Source organism: Xenopus laevis, chromosome 5L (genome assembly GCF_017654675.1).
Source record: "Xenopus laevis strain J_2021 chromosome 5L, Xenopus_laevis_v10.1, whole genome shotgun sequence".
In the NCBI taxonomy this organism is placed as follows: domain Eukaryota; kingdom Metazoa; phylum Chordata; class Amphibia; order Anura; family Pipidae; genus Xenopus; species Xenopus laevis.
In genome coordinates this window covers 39,250,668-39,276,760 of record NC_054379.1, presented here as the reverse complement: position 1 = coordinate 39,276,760, position 26,093 = coordinate 39,250,668, and the positions used below count along the sequence as shown (strand labels likewise).

The 26,093-nt window shown below is 40.5% G+C and overlaps 1 protein-coding gene across 3 annotated transcripts in view; it reads right to left on the bottom strand.

Moving 5' to 3' along the window:
* The window catches only part of rin2.L (Ras and Rab interactor 2 L homeolog), a 117,298-nt gene extending 96,379 nt beyond the window's left edge, over window positions 1-20,919 (bottom strand). For all 3 annotated transcript variants that reach the window (XM_018262901.2, XM_018262903.2, XM_041562668.1), the window contains exon 1: window positions 20,699-20,919. The gene's annotated coding sequence lies outside the window, so the exon portion shown is untranslated. The remainder of the gene's footprint in view (window positions 1-20,698) is intronic.
* Between the last annotated feature and the right edge of the window lie 5,174 nt (window positions 20,920-26,093).

Genomic DNA, 26,093 nt, shown 5'->3' with positions numbered 1-26,093 from the left:
AAAATAAAATAATTTTAAAAAATTTTGATTATTTAGATAAAATGGAGTCTATGGGAGATGGCCTTTCCGTAATTCAGAGCTTCCGGGTTAACAGGTTTCTGGATAACGGATCCCATTCCTGTATATGAGAGCTGGAACATCTTACTCTACAAGGGTCATATTAGTACAGTATTAGCATAATACTCCCATTAAAAGACAGATTTATCAAAATGTCGAAAAATTTTCCTTGGCACATATTACGCATGAGAAATGTTGCTATAGCTTTCTCAGCATTTCTCAGCTATTTTGAACTATATAAAATATTTCTTCTGCAAGGTACCTTAGGGCCCTGACATATTTTGTCACCAGCAATTAACCTACTCTAGCATGGGTGACAAACACTCTTTCCCACTAGTAACTCACAGGTGGGAAAGAATATGCTTCATGTAGAAGCCCAAGGTTGCCTCGTGTGTGTCCTGGGCCTCCACAAGCTTGACTCCACAACATTTTTTTGTAGGGTCCAGCCCCTACATTGAGTAGAATTTCTTACAGAATCCAGTAGGACTATCCGCTTCTGTAAAGACTATTCTTTAAGGCGGGAGAGGTGGGGGAGGCAATTTTTTTTCCACCCAATTTTTTTCTGGGGTGAATACTGGCTTGTCACTTATAGCGAAACACAGTGACACTTCCCTCTGCTTTTAGCAGACAGTTCCTTCCAGTAGGCATAAAATAAACTAGAGCATATTTTAGCAAGATCTTCTGAAGTTCTTCTAAAACTAATGGAAGAAAAAGGCACATGTGAGAATAATGTGTAAATAATCTAACACTTCATAGCAAGTGAATAATCAATAAATGCTCAAGAGCTGCCAATCCAGCCGCTTCAGACAAAATGTCCCATGGTACAAATCTTTCCCCTTTTTGTATAGTAAGAAGCCAAATAAAACAGCTATGGAATCCATATTAATCCCAGTCTTCCTGTCTACTATTCAGACGTGGAGACAATTACAATTCCTGGTGTGTATAAGGAGGAAGGAGACGTACTGAGATAGGAAAGTGAATAGGAACAATACACATAGTGAGTGAATACTGCTAAATACACTAACCCCCTAACTTTCTATAAAAAAGAAACACAATTAAAATTCCACTGCAGTGTTATTCCACTATGCTAAATTGGATTAAAAAAGTTACTTGCCCTATATATAATTATCATAAACATGCTATTTTTATTCTATTTCTGTATTTTTTTTTCAGATTGCTTTCCATTTTTTATTTCTTACCATGTAAGAATAAGAAATGTATTAATTAAATGTAAAGCAGTTACAGAGTCGGCGACCCCCCCCCGAGCTGCAAGACATAAGAAGATGAAAAATGAAACTATACTTCAATATTAGAAAAACAGTCACAAATAGAAAGTTTAGAAATAGAAGTTTGTTGCACCTTGTAAGGGAGGACATCCTAATGGCTTGCCCAATCAATATCTGGCCAAGAATAGGTCAGATACTGTATCTATTTGGCGGGTAAGGATCATTTGGGTGTATTGATGAAGTCCATTGCTGTCCTGATCCAATACTTGGTCTGGGGCCAGTCACCCCTATAAATTTAAGGGGCAGATTTATTAAGGTTCAAGTTGCATTCACAAAAAAGGTTATTTTTGAGTCAAAAATTGATTTTTTGGCTTAAAATGAAAAACTAGAATTTTTCGAGATTTATTACCCTGGAAATAGCTTATATGTGAAAATAGTAAAATACACCATCTAAAACCTGTCAAGGCCACGTAGAAGTCAATGGCAGAGGTGTCTTGAACCATTGGAAGATTTTAATAGCCTTCATGATGGTTTTTTGGAGGGGTTCACTCGAAAACTCTATCAATTCAATCGATTCAAGATTTTTTTTTGCTAAAAACATAATCAATTAGAGTTTTCAGGTTAACAACAAACTCGCTGATTCGAGTTTTTTCCATTCAAGTTTTTTCTTAAATTAGAAACCATCCGAGTTGTGAGTTCTTTCGAGGTCTACAAACTCTAACATTTTACCTTTGATAAATAACCCGCTAAGAGTTCTGATCTTTTAATTGAAATGTCAGCTCTTGTAGTCCAGAGAATAACTGGCTTGTATGATCCAAATAAGTTGGGTTGTTGAGGGGCTTTATCTCCACCAAGGTCCTTCTCATTAGCTGAATGTTCCAGTAAAATTGTCAGTACATCTACAAGTAATATAGTTTTGTGCAATTATTGGTACATGGTATGGCGCTCAGTTGAGGCTGACAATTATCCATATACTTTGGATATTGGTTGATTCTGGAATCGAGCAGGTTCAAAAATGTCCTCTGTTGATGCACCATGTTGGCTAGTTCATGGTGTACGAACCATCAAAACAATTGTGTGTGGCCCCTCATACATCTCTCCATGGGCTGAACAGACTGAGAGGGTATGTGGTCGGTCATTGTATGCCTACCTTTACTCTCAATGTATCAGCAGATTAAGCTAACTTGGGCATTGTCCCAGCCACATTACTGTAATCTTCTGTCTTCCAGAAGTCACTTCCAATGTACTGTATGGGAAGAGTGTTGCTTATTGAACTTGGCCTAAGGGCTGGGACACACTGGGCGATTTGGGGAGATTTAGTCGCCTGGCGACTAATCGCCGCGACTTTCCGCGACTTTTCTCCCTGAATGCCTCCCCTCGCTCTGCGCCTGGCTAAAATGAAAAATCGCCTGCGCTAATCACACGCGGCGATTCGTTTTCCGAAGTCGCCCGAAGTTTCCTCGTGAGGCAACTTCGGGCGACTTCGGAAAACGAATCTCCGCGTGTGATTAGCGCAGGCGATTTTTCATTTTAGCCAGGCGCAGAGCGAGGGGAGGCATTCGGGGAGAAAAGTCGCGGCGATTAGTCGCCAGGCGACAAAATCTCCCCAAATCGCCCAGTGTGTCCCAGCCCTAAAGGGGTCCTCCTCTCAAAAGCTATTTTTTTGCACTGGCTGATGATGCAGATGGAATTCTCATCTTTCCAATTCCCAGTTGTACATGGATATTGGAGGGGATCAGCCACCATATAGGTAGCGATAGTAACTTTGTTTTGAATAATCAGCTTTGTCCAGATAAGAAGGACAATAGAGTAACAATCTTACCAAAACACTTACTCTGTAGATACAGAGAAAAAAATGCAAATGGTGAAAAATCTGTGGAAGAATGGGGAAATGACAAAACCACTAGTCACAGCACGTACTGTCCAAAAATAAAATTAGCGATGTTTGTGAATGTTATCGGGGCCGATTGCAAGCAACACTCTGCAGCAATCACACACATGATTTCACTTCCTTTTCCAGAATTCTGTCTTAACATTGATATGCAACAACCAGAAATAAACACCAAGGCACTGAAATGACTTCCAGCTTACTAATTCAGTTCATAAATAAAAAGGATTCTTATAATTTAAAAGGGAAATAAATACTCATTAAATGTTTATTCTATAATCATAAACCTTTTTCTAATTAAAACTTTGTTTTGTATGATATATTGGTGCAGCTATATATTGTGTATGTGTATTGTAACTTTATCCAGATCAGATCTCTTGCTGGTGTGCCATGAGGTGTATATACTGTATGAACATCAATTGTTTTAGTATTATTGTTACAGTATTTTTATTTATCAATGGGAGATGGCCTTGTAATTCTAAGCTTTCTGGATAATGGGTTTCCAGCACAACTTTCACAGCAGTGTTGTTCCTTCCCCAAAGTTGCAGGAATACAGCTCCAACCGTCTCTCATATAAGAGAAGGGGTTTTGATCCAAAGTAGTATACTGGCCATGGGGAAAAGAAAACATATAATATGTAGTACGCTTTGATTATTTTATTTTTTTAATGGTATGGGACCTGTTATCCAGAATGCTTGTGACGTGGGGTTTTCCAGATAATGATCTTTCCGTAATTTGGATCTTTATACCGTAAGTCTACTAGACAAAATCCTTTAAACATTAAATTAAAACAAATACAGGCCTTTCTATATTTCTTTTTTTTAACAGTATTTGTTTTATTGATTTCTAAACCAAAAGAAAAATAGGGGGGGTACAGAAGAAAGAGGGGGGGAGGGGGGGTTGTCAGGTACATCTTCAAAAGACAATCACCATTTATTACATTATATCTGTCACATAAACTTCACAGTCGGTACACTTTATGTTCAGTTACCCTGTTTGGTAATGCATCTGGGTAACTTTACTATCAGGAAGAACCTCAAAGTCAGGGGAACACCTACTTTCTGTAGTGGGTCTTAAGAAGTAGCCTCTGTCCACTCGTCCCATATTTTCTCATATTTTCCTGGGCAGCCCCTAGCAAGGTAGGTCATCTGTATTAGTGGAAGTTGTTTATTAATTATGTCTAGCCAAAACTGGCGGGATGGGGCTTTTGGTGTCAGCCATTTCATAAGTATTGCTTTCCTAGCATAGAATAACAAGGATCTCCATAAGTCCCTTTTTGCATTTAAGGGAATAGTCTCATCGATTATACCTAGGAGGCACACCTGTGGCGACATTATTTTAGGGAAAGTGGTTTTCTCTTGTACATATGTCATTATTTTGTCCCAATACTTATGGATTTCCGGACAATCCCACATCATATGTAAGTATCCCGCCTCCCTCTGTTGACATTTAGGGCAGTGTGCCCTCTCCATATCTCCCATTCGGCTTAGTCTAAGAGGTGTTATGTGCAACCGGTGTAACACCTTAAACTGGATAAGTCTGTCCCTTGTTGCGATTAGAAATTGATATGCTTTAGAGGTACCTTCTTCCCATTCTTCCAAGGTTAAGCTAGGGATATCTTGTTGCCAGACTGTATATGCCTTAGCAAATGGGGAAGGGAATGTGGAGAGCAGGTTCCCATACACTTTAGTCACCATTTTTTTTTGGATTGGGGATTTGAGGGTCTCCAGCACAGGGGGCACCTCTATTTCCACTTTAGTGGATAAGAATTGCGCTACAAATGCGTGTCGGAATTGTAAGTAGTTTACTTGGCCAATTTGTATCCCGGGCCTAGTCTGTAGCATTTGGTCTCTATTAAGCAGCTGCCCCCCCGGTGCTGCCTCCCCAAGTGTCTTTATCCCTATGCTCGGCCATCTCATATATTGTAGAAGTTGCCGGAAATGGGGTAGGTATGAGTTGCCCCATAGTGGTAAGTCAGGTGAGAGCAGCGGGTTGCTGAGATGGCTAGCTCGCATTACCGCTGTCCAGGCCTTACGGGGAGTAGCTAATATTGGGTGTTTTACTTGCAGATCCTTCAATTTCCGATATGGTATATGTCTTAGCGTCTCTACTGAACCCGCTAGGGTGGCTTGTAGCTGTAGGTTGGGATTGTTTGGGTCTGGTGTTAGCCACCAGCCAATATAGAAAAGTTGGGAAGCTAGGAAGTACGGTAGCCTTGTAGATCTGGAAATCCCAGTCCTCCTTCATTTATCGGAGTTTTCAATTTGGATTTCGCAAATCTCGGTGACTTGTTCCCCCATATGAAAGATGTCTGAATCTGCTCTATTTTAGTAAATACTACTTTGGGTAAATATATGGGAGAGTTGTGGAGTATATATAAATATTTGGGCAGAAAAACCATCTTTATGAGGTTTATTCTGCCCCATATTGTTAGGGGTAGGTTTACCCATTGCTTCAGTTTAGTTGTCATGTTTTCGGTGATCGGGGTGAGGTTTAGTTCCTCATACTTGGAGCTATCCTTTGTGATTTTAATACCCAGATACTTGAATTCATTTACCCACTTCAGTGGTGTTGGGGGATAATCGCCAGGCACCAAACCTTCGTCTACTGGGAAAACATTCGATTTCTCCCAATTTATTTGTAATCCTGAGTATCTTCCAAATTCTTTAGTTATTGCTAGTACAGCCTGCAGGGAGGGCCCAGGATCATTCAAATATAGCAGCACGTCGTCCGCATATAGGGAAATACGTTCCTCCACTCTCCCCGGCCTTTCTATATTTCTAGATGTTTTCCCTATTATTGAAATTAGCATCAAACATTGTTATCGGTGAGGCTGGCAAAATACTAACCACATGGAAACCCTAATAACCAATAAAGGTACAGGTATGGGACCTGTTATCCAGAATGCTCGGGACCTGGGGTTTTCCGGATAACGGATCTTTTCAATTTGGGTCTTCATGCCTTAAGTCTACTAGAAATTAATTTAATCATTAAATAAACCCAATAGGCTGATTTCGCCTCCAATAAGGATTAATTATATATAAGTTGGGATCAAGTACAAGCTACTGTTTTATTATTACAGAGAAAAAGGAAATCATTTTTAAAAATTTTGATTATTTGGATAAAATGGAGTCTATGGGAGACAGCCATTCCGTAATTCGGAGCCTTCTGGATATCGGGTTTCCGGATAAGGGATCCTATACCTGTACCACCTTATACTACTATGGACTTTGCAAGGACTTTGTGTGTTTTCTAAATGCTTGAATGAGTTACTGTGAATACAGTGAATACTGTAATTCCTGATAAAACTGACTATAGTGTGTATTAATGCAGTAGAGGCTGTAGATGACAAACTCCACTGATAAAAAAAACCTATGAATGCTGTATCATTTCTGTAAATTGCTGTGGAATATGTTGGTGCCACATAAGTAACAGTCATATGAACCCTAATCTTGGTTTAGAACCATAATCAGTTCCGGAATGCTACTGAGTGTTTTTAAAGCTGTACTGAATATGGAAGTTGAAGTTTGCAAATTGTCCCTTTCATTCCAACATTAGAACTGTTTAGCAGTATTCCAGAACTGTTTGGGGATTCTAAGACAGGATTATGGTTCATTAGCATACCTCCCAACTGTCCCTTTTTCGGAGGGACAGTCCCTCTTTTGATAGCTCAACCCGCAGTCCCTCATTTGTACTGGAAAGTCCCTCTTTTCTCTGCACTGAACAGCCAGAAAAAGAAACAAAGTTTCTCACTTAATTGGCTTTTAGCAGAGAGCCCAGAACAGCTAACAGGTGCAAATAAGAGACTTTGTAACAATTTTGAGACACAAAAACACAGTTTAGATAAGGAGAAATATTTTCAAACTTTCATAAACTGCCAAATTTTGTAAAACGAACATGGTAATTAGGGGGTGTGGCCACAGAAAGGGGTGTGGTCAAAAAATTGCTGCGCTACATGCGGGAAAAATTTTTTTGTCCCTCTTTTTACTTCCAAAATGTTGGGAGGTGTGCATTAGATATACAGTTATGAATTTGTGCTTTTAAATTGATTACAGTTGCCACCAGTGTTTAGTAATGTACAGGTATGGGATCTGTTCTTTTGAAAACCCATTATTCAGAAAGCTCAGAATTACGGTAAAGCCATCTCCCATAGACTCCATTTTATCCAAATAATTCCCCTTTTTTAAAAATGATTAAATTTTTCTCAGTAATATTAAAACAGTACTTTGTATTTGATCCAAACTAAGATATAATTAATCCTTTCTAAAAGCAAAACCAGCCTATTGTTTTTATTTAATGTTTAAATGATTTTTAGTAGACTTAAGGTATGAAGATCCAAATTAAGAATAGATCAGTTATCTAGAAACCCCAGTTCCTGAGCTTTCTGGATAAAAGGTAAAATACCTGTAGTATAGACTTTTATTATGCTGTTCTGATATTAGCACTCCATGATGAATTAATTTAATGAAAGTTTGGGGTAGTGATAGCTGGTCCAGTGTCCCCCCAATTTTAGGAAACATTTTAGAAAAAAAATCAATACACATAATGGAATATTTTAAATGCTAAAAACTATAACTGACATCATGCCGAAACTTAATAAAGAATGCTGGGAGTTGTTCCTCAGCACATGCAGAGAGCCACAGATGCTCAGATACAGGTTATATATCCCTGAGAGATTTATTCTACTGTACATGAACCCTTTTATGCAGGGCCTTGCAATTGTACTTAGCAAAATTGCAGTTGCTGTACAGATACTGAAAGACATATGTCTTGTATTTAAAATCAAGGGTATTTAGCAGAAACAGGAATGAAATGTAAAAATACAAATAAATACAAAAAATAAAACGTGTGTATGCAGTACAGTTGTAATAATTTCCCAGTTTCCCAGTGCCCACCATCAGACATTTCATCTGCTATGCTATAATTTTGGGTAGGACTTCACGGACGATTTCCGCACAATCCGACACGCTGCCTAAAAACGCAAGAGTCACGTCGGATGCAACAGAAATAAGGAAACCCCAGGTCCAAGCATTCAGAATAACAGGTCCCATACCTGTACCAGTGGGCCCAGGCCTAACCTGCAAAACCTTAACCTGCACCTGACCCTAACCTGCAAACATTAACCTGTACCCAACCCTAACCTGCAAAACCTTAACCCACAACTGACCCTAACCCGCAAAATCTTAACCTGCACCTGACCCTAACCCGCAAAACCTTAACCTGACCCTAACCTGCACCTGAATCTAACCCACAAAACCTTAACCTGTACCTGGCCCTAACCCGCAAAACCTTAACCTGCACCTGGCCCTAACCCGCAAAACCATAACCCGTTAAACTAGGGTTACCACTCGGCCGGTATTTTACCAGTCTAGCCGGTAAAACACCTGCCAGGGCCGGTATGACAAATTTACCGGCAATGTAGCTGCTGGTAATGTGTAATACCCTTAACAAAAGCTCTTGGCCATCCGGCGGAAACTTACCTTTTCTTCGTCTTCTGCCCCTCTCACAATGTGGCCTGCCCCCTTTTGCACACAACCCCCTGTGGCTCCGCCCCTTTCTATGTCATGGCCTGCCCATTTACTGCCCCCACCACTGGCCGGTAAATCTTTTTTACAAAGGTGGCGACCCTACGTAAAACCTTAACCTGCACCCAACCCTAACCTGCAAAACCTTAACCTTCACCCGACTCTAACCTGCAAAACCTTAACCTGCACCCGACACTAACCTGCAAAACCTTAACCCGCACCTGACCCTAACCTGCAAAACCTTAACCTGCACCTGACTCCCAAAACCTACAAAACCTTAACCCGCACCCGATCTTAACCCACAAAACCTTAACCTGCACCCAACCCTAACCTGAAAAACCTTAGCCTGCACCTGACCCTAACCTGCAAAACCTTAACCCGCACCTGACCCTAACTCTGCTTTCCTAGGTTTGATGCCAGCCAGCCCAGGACAATATTGGCAAGGAGTTTGTATGTTCTTTATGTGGGTTTATTTCAACAGAGAAAGGAACGTATGTAGAATTAGTAGTGCTATATAAAGAAAATATAATAATTATTGTAGGTGTTAGCCTGGTTACACCTAATACAACACAAAAAAGAAAATAATCAACTAGTCTTTATCTGGATGTGTGTTGTTATGTTTGTAAATATTACATCTAAACTAAAGTTATGAAGGAGGCATATTAAAAACAGAATACACATGCTTTGGGCACAACATACTTTACTGAAATAATAGGGTTCATGCTCAGAGTTCTGGAGAATATGAGCTGCTCCACTAGTTCTGAAGCACATGTGGCTCAATACATAGCTGGTAAAAAAAAGAAAGCAGGTGTTTTAACAACTGTTTGCAATTGGGAGACTCAGCATAAAATAAATGGACACAACAGGACAGATTTACTGAGTGAGAAAACAACTGCTTATTGATGGAATGTTGCTGGCTTCAAAAGGCCAAGGCCAAAGTTCTACTACATTTGTTTAAAGGCACGTAAAGCTCAAGGGCTCAAAGCAGTTAGCTGAGCATGTGAAAGTACCTGGAAGGTCAGTAGAGCTTGATAAAGGGCTGTAACTTAAGAGGCATCAGGCCAAATGTGCTTATACCATTTAACTAACTCTATGTTAACCAGGGCTTTACTTACTAATGATATTTTACCACAAAACCACAGTAATATGGCAACAAAAGATCTCTAGCACATAAAGAAATAATTAATTCCCTGAAGTGCCAATCACTAAAATGATTTTAGTAAATCTTGAACTTTTTAATAGCTGGAAAGTTGATACTTTTTTGTGGCTAAAGCCAATTAACCCCTCTGGACTTATGAACACTGGGCAGATCTGAGCCTTAGCAGAAGTGATGTGTGGGTCAGGGAAAAACTCAACCCGCGCTTGACCCTAACCTGCAAAATGTTGCCATTGTAGGACCAGTGCCCGACCTATACCCTCACCTTCTCTCTCTGTATGATACTTCTGTGTGAACCTCCTTCCAAGACAGGGAATCGTCGGGAGCAGTATGCTTCCCCAGTCTGATCCACACAAAGCCCTAACCTGCAATGGTTGGCCACATTTCAAACCAAACCCGCCCAACCAGTGGTCAACCCGTGGGTTTTAGGTCAACCTACATATCACTACTAGGTTGTAACCTATGACAACCAATCAGATGTTTGTGTTTACTATTCTACTGTTCAGCTGGCTGAAAAAAAGCAATTTTAGGCACATTGTACTTTATACCTGCCACTGCATCACTACCAAGAAGGCCAAGAATGTTTTTCTTTATGTCCTCCAAACCACATGCAATTGAAATGGTTTGTATGATTATGCCCCAACCCATTTAAAAATATGCACACATATTTGTGTGCATCTAGTAGTGCACACAGAGTTTTATACAAAAAAATCAGATGGAATTACACTGGAATTTTGGAAGAAAAACATAGTATTGTGAGAAACTTGTGATCACTTCACACTGGTCCCATTCACCATTTTGTACTAAAAATGCTTTGATGAGTATTTTTGAAAACTGCTCTCATTCACATGCCGGCTATTCCAATTCAACAGGAGCTGTAAGAGGTGATCACATAGGCTTTTCAGCAGGTTAAAATTCCCCAGACTGAAAACTGACTGTGACAACAGCCAAATATATACTGAGGACAGGAGATAAGCACCCACCCCATGTCTCACTACGTAGACATCAGTCTGGGCTTCAAGTGCATCTATAACAGTAGATAAACATTCTCTGTAATCTCATTCAGGCTATTCTTCTGGGCTTCAAAGAATATCTAGAAAATCAAACCCCCCCCATATTTTTAATTGGTTTTCAACCCTTGCACTACTTTCGGCCCCACTCAGTGGTGTGTTTGACACCGCCCATACAGTACTGTGTTGGAGCTGGTTTAAAGGGGAACTATCGTGAAAATGAAAATGTAATATAAGCTTCATCACACTAGAATAAGAAACTTTCCAAGTACAATCAATGAAACATTCTGTAACGTTTCTGAAATAATCAAGTTTATCCTCACTATTCCTCTTCAGCATCTGTTTCTCCTCATTCTGTCTTCATTCAGGAGTTGGGTGTCAGATATTCATTGACAGTTAAGATGGCCATACATGGTCGATATAGGTACCGTCGGCAGCTTATCGATCCTCGAGTGGGGCCCTCCGACAGGCTTCCCTGATCGATATCTGGCCGCAAGTCAGCCAGATGTCGACCGGGCAGGGTTAATAATCCCGTCAGATCGCAGCCGCATCTATTCGTTGATGAAGACCGGCAATCCAACCGCCTGTATTGCCAGCATTATGATCCAATCGTTGGGCCCTAGGGTCCACGATCGGCTCAGCCGGAAATCGCACACCTCAATGTGGTGAAATCGACATACGAGCGGATCTCTACATGTATGGCTCCTTTCCTAGCAGACGTATTAGAGCTCATTCAACAGATTCCAGTACAAACAAAATCTAACAAAATAACTGCCTTTTGCACAAATTCTGCATGTAGAGAGACAGGATGTAATACATCTTCTAGGCAAAATGAGCCCCCCTATAAGATATATTATACCTAACTGTCAATGAATATCTGACACCCAACTGCTGCATGAAGACAGAATGAACAGAAACAGATGCTGAGAGAGAGATAGTGAAGATAAACTTGATTATTTCAGAAACGGTACAGAATTTTTAATTGATTGTATTTATAAAGTTTCTTATTTCAGTATGCTGAAGCTTATATTTTCATTTGCGCGATAGATCCCCTTTAATTATAAGAAAGGTTAAAAAGTGTGGTTATGAAGGGTAATGCTATATCATTCACGTAATCATTGAGCCTGTTTATCCAAAAAGTTCATACGTTTCAGTGCAGATCCGGATTAAAGATGAAAGCTAGAAAGTTCTGCAATTGTATATCATCTGAGAGTTCTTGCATTCACTGAGGATTACTGTGCAACCCGATTAGCTCACAGGAGGAAATGTTTCTCTAACCCACTAGTGACTGCTTAACGGAAAGATTTCTTTCAGTGTATTCCAATAAAAACACACAACCCTTACATTAAAATAAATTAAATTAGATTATAGATAAGAATGCTTATTTGGAGGTGCTGCATGTAAATGATCATTATGACAGTATAATGTAGCCTTTAAAGGTACAGGCGTGCCATATAATTGTTGTGGCACTTGTGACGCATGGTGAAGCTCTATAACTTAAATTACAAATTTAAACAATGTTTTTAGTAACAATGTTGCATCATAATACAACTGTAACATATCTAATTCTTAGAGTGTATAGCCGATTCCCTAGAAAACCTCTGTCATCTGTAGCTGTGCATGGAAAAAAAATGATGGAGTGATGGAGAATGTGAGACATGCTCAGATGAAAAGGAGTGGTATAACTATTGGAGTTGCAGGGGGTCAGATCACACCCTCTCCTATTCATATTCCAGTCTCTTATGCAAATCAATGCATTGTTACTAGTGTGATTTGGACCCTAGCAACCAGATTGCTGAAATTGCAAACTGGAGAGCTGCTGACTAAAAGCTAAATAACTTAAAAATACAAGTAATAAAAAATGAAACGATTGCAAATTGTCTCAGAATGTCATTCTCTACACCAGGGTTCCCCAACCCTTTTTACCCGTAAGCCAAATTCAAGAGCAACATAAGAATGCAAAAATTTCTGGGGCTTCCAAATAAAGGCTACAAGAGGCTCTGTTTGGTAGTACACCTGGTATTTATGCAACTAAAGCTTTCCTTTAAGCCAGGAATTCAAAAAGAAGCAACTGCTTGGAGGCATGGGGTCGGAGAGCAACATGTTGCTCATGAGCCACTGGTTGGGCATCACTGCTCTACACCATACTAAAAGTTAGTTTAAAGGAGAACAATCCCTTTCAAGTGTTTAGACCACTCTTACTTTGTAAAGGTTAATGCCATGATGTAGTCCACACTGCACTGCAACCTAAAGCATCACAATAAATGAGGAAAATCCCTACACAATCCAGCTAAGCCATTACACATTATTTTTAATTATGGATAAGAATTCTGGTCATAAGCTGGAAGCCTAGCATATTTTAGCTCCTTGCCAAAAGGTACCAGATTTATGCTGCTATACATATTTCCAGCTACTTTTTCACAATTATTTGGTTAGGGACCAGATGGGGGCCCCAGCTGTCCTGACAGCCTGTCGTTACATTGATGATTTTTAGATGAAATGCTAATTGCTGAAAGCTGCAGGGAGTTTGATTTAGACTAAAAATGTTGAACTTGATAGATGTGTGTCTTTTTTTAGCCTAAATTACTGTACGGGTTGTGTTTATTCAACGTCAAATGGGAACAATTAAAATTCAAAAAAAAAAAAAAAAAAAACACTAAATGGTAGTAGTGCTGACAGTTTATAAAAGTTTCCCTCTGCTCTAACTGGCTGATTCCAGCAAATTGTAATGTGTACTACTGAAAAAGAGAAAGTCTGAGTAGATCTATTTCATAGATGTTTCATAGCAATACTTAAACCATCAAATAATGACATTGTTCAGGATATGGTAGCAAGGCCCCTGGACTTGAGGCCTGAGTGTGCCCAAATATGAAGGGTGCCCAAGACAATGCTGTCATCTGCCCCAATCACTCGCCTGCTCATGGTAGCCTCTATGCGCTGATGGGCAATGGGCGAAATTACAGAAGGCAGAGGTATTTGTCTAGGATTATAGCGCTGTCGCACCTAAAGGTGGCCATAGACACACAGATCCGATCGAACGAATCGGCGTGTGCCGACATCTTTCATCCGGCGGAGATCGATCGTTTGGGCGATCGGTGAGGTTTGATTTTGACCCGACCGATCCCACCGGAGCCCATGGCACATTGTAATCTGATCGTTCGGCCATACAGCCGGACAATCGGATTACCCCCGATATAGCCATGTTTGTTAATGGCATATCGGGGAAAGATCCGCTTGTTTGGCAACATCGCCAAACGAGCTGATCTTTGCATCTATGGCCACGTTCAGGTGAGTAAATACAGTCCTCGTCCGATATGCCAGGCCCTGTGGATTGGTGGCTAAATCGGCCAAAGTCCTCTGCTGATGTATGGCACTTGGTCATCAGCCCTGGCAATTGATATCTATGATGATGGACATTAACTAGGAGTTTAAGTCTCATAGCATTCTATATTATTATTACAATAATCAAAATGAGTAGCATGAGGAGTGTTCTGGGTGATAACTGCATCATTCAGCAATCCACATTCCAAGAAGGAAAACTGTGTAAATAGGGACATATGGGCCTTGATGCAAATTCTGGAACTCATCATCCCCCCATGTGATACAAATCTCTTTACCCTGTGTATATAGTAACGAAAACATGAATTATTGTGCAAATTGGCCACTGAGGTTGCATTGAAGAGCTACAACATTGGAAAAAATGTGTTATTTTATTTAGACGCTAGCCTTTTGCACAGTGATCCCAACCAGCATCTCCTGAGCAACATATTGGTCACCAACCCCATTGATGTTGCTCCCAGTGGCCTCAAAGCAGGTGATTATTTTTGAATTCCTAGCTTGGAGGCAAATATTGGTTGCATAAAAACCAGCTGTACAGGTACTGCCAAACAAGAGCCTCCTGTAGGCTGCCAGTCCACATAGGGGCTAATTCCAATCCCTATTTGATACCTCCAGGAATGTTTTTCATGCTTGTGTTGCTCCCCAACTCTTTTTACAATTGAATGTGGCTTATGGGTAAAAAAAAGTTGGGGACCCTTGCTTTAGCACAACAAACAGATGATTGTATGGAAAATATCATGAGGTTCAGGTAACAGAATTGTTAGGATTTTTTGCTTTACTGGATGGGCAAAGCCTCTGGAGCCAGAATATTCAATCAGTTTAACATTCCAATCCCTCCTTTCTAGCTTTACTTCTAGGGATAATACAATGTTATATGTTATTTTAAAAATATTATTTATATATACTGTATATTATAAATGACGCAGAGGCACTTTTAACAGTAAAGTCGCATGGCCAACAGTCAATCCCCTGTGGTGAAATTTCACTAACATGAGTCCCGTGCTAATGTCACATGTACTATTTTGATCACCGGTCCTCCTGCAAAAAACAGTGAAACTCAAAAAGATCAGTACTACTTCATGTACTAATCTATGGGGAAAAAAGTACAGGTAATTCTAACAGCCAGTCCTCTCAAAAGCCATTATTTAAAAAGGCAAACCTTCCTAATCAGCCACGCAATTTTAAAGGCAAAGTATTTTTTCTGCATATATAGGTTATACAGGTATGAGACCTGTTATCCAGAATGCTCAGGACCTGGGGGTTTTCCAGATCTTTCCATAATTTGGATCTCCATACATCTGGGGGCAAATTTTACATCGCTCCCTACCGCCTGGCGAATTTGCATTCTGGCGAATGGACGTAACTACACAAATTCACTAAGATGTGGATTTTACTGAACATTACCTCTTGCACCAGACTTGCCTTCGCTTCCTCAGACCTGGTAAAGTGCAATAGAGTAGATACGATTTCCTAAAAGAATTGTTGAAAATTTTTAGAAGTCCCAAAAACAGATAGCTTCTTTTTCTTTTTCAGGATGATAGGCTGAAAAAGAGCATAAACTTTTTTTGGGGGTAACTGGCTTCCCCCTTCATTTTCTAACATATGGCACATAAACTATACACTGGGCTCTTGTGTAGGGCAATATAACAACTTTATTTTATTAAGGTTTCCTGGGCTTGTGTAGTGTAATGTATTACAACATATACGTCCATATACGTCACTTCTCGCCGTATGCAAATTAGCCAACACTAGCGCAACTTCGCTTTGCTTGGCACACTAACACTAGTGCAACTTTGCCAGTGTTCCGTGCCCTGGACGCAACTTCGGATTTTAGTGAATTAGCATTGTCCTGGCGAATCTACGCCTGGCGAATGTGAGCGAAACCGTCATTAGCGAATTTTCGGAGGTTAGTGAATTTGCCCCCTAGTCTTTTAAAAACTAATTTAAACATGAATTATACCCAATAATATTGTTATGTCTCTAACAGGGATTAAATATATATTTGTTGGTATCAAGTACAAGGTACTGTTTTATTATTTCAGAGAAAAAGGAAATCATGTTTTAAAATGTAAATTATTTGATGAAAATGGAGTCTATGGTAGATGGCCATACCATAATTCAGAGCTTTCTGGATAACAGGTTTCCAGTTAACGGATCTATGACATGCTCTGTGCATTGGTTCACAATACAATGGTTTTATCTCTGCCAAATATGTACCATACTCTCACTTGATCCCCCTGCCATTTGATATAGCAGCATTCAATGCCATACATCTAACTGTCACAATGATATCACAGAGGTGATGTCACTATTATAGTGAAATACCAATGCATGAGATGGAATATATAATGGGTGACTGTATAAACAGGAAAGCTATTCTGTTTGGCTGAATTACACTACTCCCACAAGGTGCCCAAATTACTCTTTCATAATGCTGATGTTCAACCGCTTAACTTTAGTTATATTGTAGTACAGAACGCTTCGTACGACATGGTGCTTTACATAAGAGCAGACTGTGACTTTTAACCAAGAACTGAGCATTCTGTCACAGTATTCATTTTCACTTGTCAAACAGCCTGAGAATGTTCTTTGTACTAAGAATTCAATCAATAAATCTTATAGACTGTGTGCAATGAGACTGCCTAAAGTAAAGGACATAGCACAAAATGTTACAGGTATGGGATCTATTTTCCTAAAAACACATTACCTAGAAAGCTCTGAATAACACAAATGACTTTTCCATAGAGTTCTATACATGTATAGGACCTGCTATCCAGAATGCTTGGGACCTGGGGGTTTCCTGATAATAGATCTTTCTGTAATTTGGATCTGCATACCTTAAGTCTACAAGAAAAGGTTTTGCCTCCTATAAGGATTAAATATATCTTGGTTTGGATCAAGTAAAAGGTACAGGTATGGGATCCATTATCCAGAAAACTGTTATCCAGAAAGCTCCGAATTACGGATTGGTCGTCTCCCATAGACTCCATTTTATCCAAATAATCTGAATTTTTTAAATGATTTCCTTTTTCTCTGTAATAATAAAACAGTGCCTTGTACTTGATCCCAACTAAGATATAATTGATCATTTTTGGAAGCAAAACCAGTCTATTGGGTTTATTTAATGATTTTCTAGTAGACTTAAGGTATGAAGATCCAAAATACAGAAAGACCCATTATCCAGAAACCCGAGGTCCCAAGCATTCTGCATAACAGGTTCCATACCTGTACTGTTTTATTATTACAGAGAAAAAGGAAATCATTTTTAAAATCTGGATTATTTTTATATAATGGAGTCCATGGGAGACAACTTTTCTGTAGTTCAGAGCTTTCTGGATAAAGGGTTTCTGGATAAAGGGTTCCTAATAATGGACCCATAACTGCATAATGTTTTTTTAATAGACTTAAGGAATGGCACTCCAAGTTACAGACCCCCAAGCATTGCAGTGACACATGGGAAGAAGGAATCCTTTTGATCTTCCAGTTTTTATGGCACTTGCACCAGCATAAATCTTTTAATGTTGACTTACTGTCATCTTCCCAACAATTCAGGCTTAACTAGGTGCAGCCATTTACAGAAGCCTATGCAGTCTGTCCTTGCACTGGTCCTTGTACAGGTATGGGATCCGTTATCCGGAAACCCGTTATCCAGAAAGTTCCGAATTACGGAAAGACCGTCTCCCATAGACTCCATTATAATCAAATAATCCAAATTTTTAAAAATGATTTCCTTTTTCTCTGTTATAATAAAACAGTACATTGTACTTGATCCAAACTAAGATATATTAATCCTTATTGGAAGCAGAACCAGCCTATTGGGTTTATTTAATGTTTACATGATTTTTTTAGTAGTCTTAAAGTGTGAAGATCCAAATTACAGAAAGACCCGTTATCCGGAAAGCCCCAGGTCCCGAGCATTCTGGATAATAGGTCCCATACCTGTAATAGCATGTCAACTAGTCTTTACCAGGTCTTCTGTAAAGGGGTTGTTCACCTTTAGGGCAGGGGCACATGGGCAGATTCAGGGAGATTTAGTCGCCTGGTGACTAATCGCCTCTTCTTCGGGGTGACAATCTCCCCGAACTGCCTTACCCCTGTAAAATGAAAAAAACCGACTGCGGCAATGCAGTCGCGGCGCTTCGATTTCCGAAGTCGTCCGAAGTTTCCTCGTGAGGCAACTTCGGAAATCGAAACACCGCTAGTGCCATTGCGCTGCCGTTTTCTCATTATAGCACTAGAAATTAGAAAAGAGGGTGCACACCCTTAAAGTATGTAATGCGAGTTGCTAATCCATAGGGAGGCTCCCCATGTGGGTCTCCAAATCTCACATGTAGAAAATCTGGAAAGCATTGCACACTCAATTTAGAAAAATTAAACAATATGTTTATTACATAAGAAAAAACGAAAAATATACAAAAATTACAAAAATAAAAAATGAGCCCTAATTGTAGCAGGCGGAAGGCAGTTCAGGATTGTCGCTCCGAAGAAGAGGGGATTAGTCGCCAGGCGACTAAATCTCCCCGAATCTGCCCGTGTGCCCCTGCCCTTAAATTAACTTTTACTATGATGTAGAGAGTGATATTCCGAGACCACTTGCAATTGGTTTTTATTTATTATTATTTGTAGTTTTTAGCTTTTTATTCCGCAGCTCTCCAGTGTGCAGTTTTGGTTGCTAGGGTCTAAACTACCGAAGCACCCATGCGTTGATTTGAACAAGAGACTGGAATATGAATAGGAGAGGGTCTGAATAGAAAGATGAGTAATAAAAAGTAGCAATAACAACAAATGTGTAGCCTTATGGAGCATTTGTTTTTTAGATGGGGTCAGTGACCCCCATTTGATAACTGGAAAGTGTCAGAAAGGAGGCAAATAATTCAAAAACAATACGAATTAAATAACGAAGACGAATTGAAACGTGGCCGTTCCATAACATACCGAAAGGCAACTTAAAGGTGAACCACCCTTTTAACAGGAACTTTGATTTCATTATTCTCAGACCGTTTCCTCTCTATGTCATTTGCTATTTCTGTGATGCAGAAGGATTCGCCCATTTACTATACACGCGCAATCCTTAAAACCCCAAGAAGCCTAAAAAAATCCCTAGAAGCCACTGTCTATAGAGAGGCTGAACCAATTCCTTCTGGAAAGACCTGCTAATGGAGCAGAGAACATATGACCCAGTCTGACCCTGCATTTCTTCTTACAATAAATGATGTTCCATACACCGGCTGCATTGCTTGCTGGGAGCACAGGGGTGTATTCCAACATGAACTCTTCCTTTTGTCTTAAAGGGATCCTGTCATTGGAAAACATGTTTTTTTCAAAATGCATCAGTTAATAGAGCTACTCCAGCAGAATTCTGCACTGAAATCCATTTCTCAAAAGACCAAACAGATTTTTTTATTTTCAATTTTGAAATCTGACATGGGGGCTAGACATTTTGTCAATTTCCCAGCTGTCCCTGGTCATGTGACTTGTGCCTGCACTTTAGGAGAGAAATGCTTTCTGGCAGGCTGCTGTTTTTCCTTCTCAATGTAACTGAAGGAGTCTCAGTGGGACATGGCTTTTTTTCTATTGAGTGTTGTTCTTAGATCTACCAGGCAGCTGTTATCTTGTGTTAGGGAGCTGTTATCTGGTTACCTTCCCATTGTTCTTTTGTTAGGCTGCTGGGGGGGGGGGGGGAAGGGAGGGGAGTGATATCACTCCAAGTTGCAATACAGAGTGATTGAAGTTTATCAGAGCACACGTCACATGATTTGGGGCAGCTGGGAAATTGACAATATGTCTAGCCCCATGTCAGATTTCAAAATTCAATATAAAAAAATCTGTTTGCTCTTTTGAGAAATGGATTTCAGTGCAGAATTCTGCACTATTAACTGGTTCATTTTTTTCCCCAGGACAGTATCCCTTTAATGATCTGCCATTGCTGGATGAATATTAATAATATATACAGATATTTCTTTCTATTCTAACTGCCCAGGCTGAAAGTGTCCAATGAATGGCTCACCAGCCGGCTGTTAGAAGAAAGGGAAGGCAGGAGTGGGACACCAGCTGAGTAACCTATCTCCTGCAGTGCACTCCTTATTCAGTGTACTCCTTATTCAGTGCATTCCTTATTCAGTGCATTCCTTATTCACAAAGGCACATCTGCAGAGGACTATTTGGGAATAAAATGAAGATGATGATCCGGATGATTATACAGAGCTGCTGGATGGGACTAATATGATACAGTAACAAATAGCTGGTGTTCCAGCTGCCAGACATGATGCAGAAAGTGCACAGTAATGAGTCAGCACATATTATTATTATTATTATCCAGCACAAACTCATCCCATAGCGACAGGTTGCTCAGTCATATAAAGGAGGAGATTCAGTGGAGGGACGTGAAAGTTTAAACGCGACTACAAATGGCAGCCTGACGGGAGTTGTAGTTTCATTGCGGCTGGAATGCCAATGAATGGGACAGCGATGTGCTTCCCGCCTGCTTTAACCCTTACCTTTCAGTGCGGTCAAGAGGAGGAGGAAGAAGAAGAGGCGGCCTTATCCCAGAGAAATAGCAGCTGCTAATGCCGGTGCGTGTAGTCCGTGCAGCCAGTCACTTGTCCGTCTCCCTCCAGAATGAAACTCCACTCTCCCCCTAGAGACATTCACATTCACACAAGTCTCTCAAGCTCCCAAAACACATGCGCAGCAGCCCCTACCCCTCCCTCCCACATCACTGTGACTCCTCAAACCCCCAGGCACCAGCAGAACAATGACACAAGCCTCCTGCCTGGGAAAAAAAACAACAAACTTTGCCTCTTCTTAAGTTTTCCCGTCACCGGTTCTGGAATCTTGTATTCCTATTCTTCCTGGTATGGAGGGGAGATTCTTCTTTTCCCACTGGGATTGCATTACTGTCTCTAGGCAGCACCTGGGCAGAGCTGGGGCTGTTATGGGTATGGGAGCAGTTTCATTCTGTCATGATTTTTATGATGCAGTTTTTATTTCTAAATTACACTTTTGACACTGCAAATAATTCACAACAAGTGTATTTTTTTTAAGTTGTAATATTGGTGTGTAGGCAGCCATCTCAGGTCACTTTGCCTGGTCATGTGATTTCAGAAAGAGCCAGCACTTTAGGATGAAACTGCTTTCTGGCAGGCTGTTGTCCAGAGCCGGGCCAGGGCAGCTAGGCCCCCTAGGCAACCTGTCTGGCCCCTGCACCAGCTGAGCATGCGAGGGTGAATTGAAGCTCTTGCATGAGCGCACGCCTATTAACTCTCGTGCGCACAATGGAGCACTCTTGTACGTGCAATTAGGAAAAATAGCATGCACATGCGCAAAAACGGAGCATGCACAGGAGCGCAAAAGATGAAGAAAATACCAACGGCAGTCGGGGAGAGGGGACTGGACATGGGGTAGGCGACATAGAGGTACGTGCCTGGTGCCCCCCAGCTTTGCACCCTAGGCATGTCCCTACTCTGCGTACCCCTAGTTCCGGCCCTGCTGTTGTCTCTCCTACTCATTGTAACTGAATGTGTCGCAGTGGGACCTGGATTTTACTATTGAGTGCTGTTCTTAGATCAGGCAGCAGTTATCAGGTGTTAGGGAGCTGCTATCTGATTACCTTCCCATTGTTCTGTTGATAGGCTGCTGAGGGAGAGAGGGAGGTGGTAATATCACTCCAACTTGCAGTACAGCAGTAAATAGGATTTGCTACCCGGCCGGTATTTTACCGGCCTAGTCAGGGGCGGTATTACAAAGTTACCGGCAATGTAGCTGCCGGTAACTTTGTAATACCCCTAACAAAAGTCCTTGTCCGTAGCTTTTTTCCGCCCTCTGGCCATTGCGCAATATGGCTCCACCCCTTTTACATCACAGCCCGTCCCTTTTACGTCAAGACCCACCTCTTTTGTTCCCTCCCCCACCACCGGCCAGTGGAAATTTTATGAAAAGGTGGCAACCCTAGCAGTAATGACTGACTGAAGTTTATCAAAGCACCAGTCACATGACTGGGAGCAGCTGGGGAACTGACAATATGTCTAGCCCCATGTCAGATTTCAAAATTAAATATAAAAAAATTGTTTGCTCTTTTGAGGAATAGATTTCAGTGGAGAACACTGTTCACTGATGCGTTTTGGAAAAAAAAAAAAAAAAAATTCCCATGACAGTATCCCTTTAATAAAACTACTCTAAAAATACACAGGCAGGGTGACAAAAAGCTACAGGACTCCCCATGTGTACCCTAAATTATATTTGTGGCACGATGGAGGCAGCAGTGTTCTAAGACAATTTGACATTTTTTTTTAATTCATAAGTTTTTTGTGGTTTTTAAATACAGGAATGGGTTCTGTTATCCAGGAAACTGAATTACAGGAATTTCCTATATGATTTCCTTTTTCTCTGTAATAACAAAACAGTACCTTATGGGCCCATCTCAGGTCCCATACCTGTATTTATATTTTTTGCTTTGCAACCTTCACCCATAGAATTTCAAGCACTAAATGGTTGCTAGTGCATAACTGCTGTAGCATCCAAACAGCCATTTGAAAGTCAGAAATGAAAGATCAATTGAATATGGTCTGGAAAGAAGGAATAGAACTGAACCCTCACACTCCATAAATTTTTATGTTTGCAGGGGTCCAGCGGCGATCCTTGCCTTTATGCCGCCTAAAGCTGCCTTCTGTTGCCGCAACCACCCCTACTCACGGCACTCATCTTTTCAGCGCTGGAGGGGGTCCGGGGCGGTGCACGTCGCTAGTGCAGAGAGCGCAAATGCGCTCTCTGCACTTGAAGAGCCGAATTTCCGGGTCGAAAACCGGAAATTCGGCTCTTAGTTACCAGGAGCGGCATTTTTGCCGCCCCTGGCAACCAGGGGGGCGCTGCCGCCTGAGGCGAGTGGCTCAACTCGCCTCATTGGTGGAGCGCCCCTGCAGGGGTCATTGATCGCAACAACCAGACAGCATTTTCAGTTGCAGACTAAAGTTGGCCACGTAACAATTACGATCTTTCCTGGAAAAAAAATCTTTCCAGATGTGTAACCCATGTTCTCGACACAAAACATACTAGCTGTTATATGTTTAAAGGGGACCCGTCACCCAAAGAAATTATTCAAAATCCTATTTTATCACATTAGTCAAGAACTTTAATTACACTATATAAATTATTTGAATCTTGTTTCCTTCAGTCTGGGATTTCAAAAATATAGCAAGCAGGTAGCAGCCATTTTGTGCACACTGTTATTAGGCAAGCCTTGCATCATCTCAGAATCTTGTTTGTGCACCAGAATGGGGGACCCAATGTCCAATTCCATGCCCTGGTTACACAATTAAATGATGAAGAGAACTGGGGGAATGTGGGGAGAGCTGTGACATCTAGTAAGTGCTGAATGGAAAGTGAAAGTAATTATCTGCCCCGCCTCTATGCCATTGGCATAGAGGAGGGGCAGACAATATTTAAATGACAGCGGAGATTTTTAAATGAGCTTACAGCAGCTATGAATGCTTTAATAAAGAAAAGAAATTGGATTTCATGTTTAATTTGAAAAGGACTTTTATTATACAGATTTTTGTGTCTGGGTGACAGGTCCACTTTAAGTATATTTTGGTCCCAAATAGGGTTACAGAAGCTTCCCCTCATCTTACCCTCCAATAAAGCAAAGGAAAAGTGTAAATCAATAGTGTTTGCCAATATTTTAGGCATCTCCAAGAGATTACAGCCAGGGCTCCTCTTTGGCGAATATTGCCTCTGCATGTGGTATATTTCTTGCAGCACTAGAAAAGTGCTTTTAGATTGAAAGCTCTACTGAGCAGTACCTTCCTTACCTTCTATATCAGTATTTGTATATAATTCGTGAGGTTCGATTTGTACACCCTTCTTTTGTACCACTCTATGGAGTATGCTGCTGCTTTATAAATACTTTTTTAATAAAAGAAAATAGGCAGGGCCATTAAAATATAGATATAATTTTTCAAAACGACATGACGCTGCCCTGAAGCAGTAAAATATTTATACATTATTTTCTTTCACGATTTGTAAATATACCTTTTAGAGGATGAAATTCAGCAGGGACACAAAATAACTCTAATCAATTTTCCATTAGGTGGACAAAAAAGTCATTTAAATGACAGTGCTCCACAAATGACTTTGACACTGCCAGCAGGGACTTTTGAACAGATGTCTTTTCTCACCATCAAATTATACTTTTCCAGAGACTGTGTCATTCAGTGGCAGTCAAAACTCCCTTGTCACTGCTCCTAATAGTATTTAATGTAATAAGCTCCATCTGACTCACACGTAGTGGTGAAGCCAAGGTCCACCTGTCACCCTATCCAACAGGGCACTTGTCATTTAATAGTATTAGGAGCCAGTGGCATAACTAGATTGAATAGGACCCACAACAAATTCAATTCAGGGCCCTAAATCATTGCTAAGCTATTATACCAATATATATTAAACTTGGTCTTTAATTAGGGCCTTACTGGGCCCCCCTGTAACCCTCTGTAGTTATGCCCCTTTTAGGAGCAATGAAAGGCTGCATTTCGACTGCCTGTGTTTTCTACCAGAGTGTCCTAGGACTTGAGGAATGAGAAAGTAAGACAGTGAGGATCAATTATCAACACTGGGCAAATTAGCTTGTGGACAGTAACCCATACCAATCAATCAAATTGTTGCATTCATGCTTCTACCTGCAGCTTCTTGAAAAGAGCCAATCACTAACTGGTTGCTATGGGTTACTGCCCATGGGCAAATTTGCCTAGTTTTGATAAATAAGCCCCAGCGAGTCTTGGTTATAAAGAGGAGCCTTGTGTTCCACCTCAAAAATGATTGCCGGAGGTAGCTCTCCATCAGGCCTTAAAGGAAAACTATACCCAAAAAATGAATACTTAAGCAACAGATAGTTGATATCAAATTAAGTGACATATTAAAAAATCTTACCAAACCAGTGTCGGACTGGGACACCAGGGGCCCACACAAAAATCTCATCTCAGACCAGGGGCCCACCAAAAGACCTTAGATCAGGGGCCCACTCTCGGTACTATTATAATTCCTCTCCTCACGCAACCTCTATTCTGCTAGTCTCTTTTCTTTACATGCTATAATCTATTATTCAATCTATTTAGTCTCTTTGTTCTCATAGAAATAGGTAATGGTCATGAAAAATGCCAAATGTTTTGAAGCAGGAGGGACCACTGACACCTGGGCCCACCGGGAGTTTTCCTGGTATCCCTGTGGGCCAGTCCGACAAACTGGTATATATATTTAAGTAAATATTGCCCTTCTATATCTCTTGCCTTGAACCACCATTTTGTGATGTCTCTGTGCTGCCTCAGAGATCACCTGACCAGAAATACTACAACACTAACTGTAACAGGAAGAAGTGCGGAAGCAAAAGATGGAACTCTTTGTTAATTGTCTGTTAATTGGCTCATGTGACCTAACATGTGGTGTGTTTGTGTGCACTGTGAATCCTACGATCCCAGGGGGCGGCCCTAATTTTTTAAAATGGCAATTTTCTATTTATGATTACCCAATGGCACATACTACTAAAAAAGTATATTATATTAAATACTTTTTAAAACCCTATAAAATGGCTCAAACTGTAATAATGTCATCAAACCATGCTACAGATATGGGATTTGGAAACCCGTTATCCAGAAAGCTCCACATTACAGAAAGGCCATCTCCCACAGACTCCATTTTATCCAAATAATCCAAATTTTTAAAAATGATTTCCTTTTTCTCTTTAATAATAACAGTAACTTGTACTTGATCCAAACTAGGATATAATCAAACCTTATTGGAAGCAAAAACAGCATATTGGGTTTATTTAATGTTTACATGATATTCTAGTAGACATAAGGTATGAAGATCCAAATTACAGATTGATCTGTTATCCGGAAAACTCCA